This window comes from Arachis duranensis, chromosome 7 (genome assembly GCF_000817695.3).
Source record: "Arachis duranensis cultivar V14167 chromosome 7, aradu.V14167.gnm2.J7QH, whole genome shotgun sequence".
Taxonomy (NCBI): domain Eukaryota; kingdom Viridiplantae; phylum Streptophyta; class Magnoliopsida; order Fabales; family Fabaceae; genus Arachis; species Arachis duranensis.
The window spans coordinates 49,927,927-49,929,351 of NC_029778.3; positions in this window are offsets into that span (position 1 = coordinate 49,927,927).

Here is a 1,425-nt window from a genome sequence, read left to right on the forward strand (position 1 = left end):
CAGGCATCATAAAGGGATTCATTATCTCCTTGTTTGAAGCCTTGGATGCTTAGCCTTAGCTGTGTCATCCGTTTGGGAGGGAAATAGTGATTCAGGAATTTTTCTGACAGCTGTTCCCATGTTTTTATGCTGTTCTTAGGTTGGTTATTTAACCACCTCTTAGCTTGATCTCTTACAGCAAATGGAAACAGTAATAATCTGTAGACATCCTGATCTACTTCCTTATCATGTACTGTATCAGCAATTTGCAGAAATTGTGCCAGAAATTCTGTAGGTTCTTCATGTGGAAGACCAGAATACTGGCAGTTTTGCTGCACCATGATAATGAGCTGAGGATTCAGCTCAAAGCTACTAACTCCAATGGAGGGTATACAGATACTACTCCCATATGAAGCAGTAGTGGGGTTAGCATATGACCCCAGAGTCCTCTTGGACTGATCATTCCCATTTAATTCCATAATGGAATAAAAGAGATGATATGTATGTTGCTATTATTTATTTTATAGTAGTGGAATAAATAAAATGGAATAAATAAAAAGAAGTTAAAAATATTTTTTTTTTGAAAAAAAATGAAATTAAAATCTAAAAATTTAAAAAAAATTTCGAAAAAGTAGTTGGAAAATATAAAATTTTTGAATTTTGAATTTTATGATGAAAGAGAAAAACACACAAAAGACACAAGACTTAAAATTTTTTAGATCTAATGCTCCTTATTTTCGAAAATTTTTGGAGGGAAAACACCAAGGAACACCAAACTTAAAAATTTTAAGATCAAGACATAAGAAAAACTCAAGAACACCTTGAAGATTCACAAAAACACCAAGAACAAAAGAAAGAACACCAAACTTAAAATTTTTAGAAAACTTTAAGAAAATTTTCGAAATTTATAAAAAAAAAGATTAACAAGAAAACACCAAACTTAAAGTTTGACACAAGATTCAATCCAAGAAAAATTATTTTTGAAAAAGGTTCCAAAGGGTATAACCAATTATCAAGAACAACTTAAAGATCAAGGAAGAACCAAGAATACTAACACGAAATTTTCAAAGAACATATAAAATATGCAATTAACACCAAACTTAGAACAAGACACTAAACTCACGAAAAATTAACACTTAATTAAGAAGAATAATATTTTTGAAAAGAAATTTTTGAAAATAAACTATCCTATCAGAATTTGATGACTCTATAACAACAAAAAGGAACTATTCCTAATCTAAGAAATAAAATAAGCCTTCAATTGTTCAAACTCAATAATCCCCGGCAACGGCGCCAAAAACTTGGTGGACGAAATTGTATCTCTTTATGGAATATGATAATAGAGCCTAGTCCAAAATCAATTTCGTTCAACTAACCAGCAAGTGCACTGGGTCGTCCAAGTAATACCTTACGTGAGTAAGGGTCGATCCCACGGAGATTATTGGT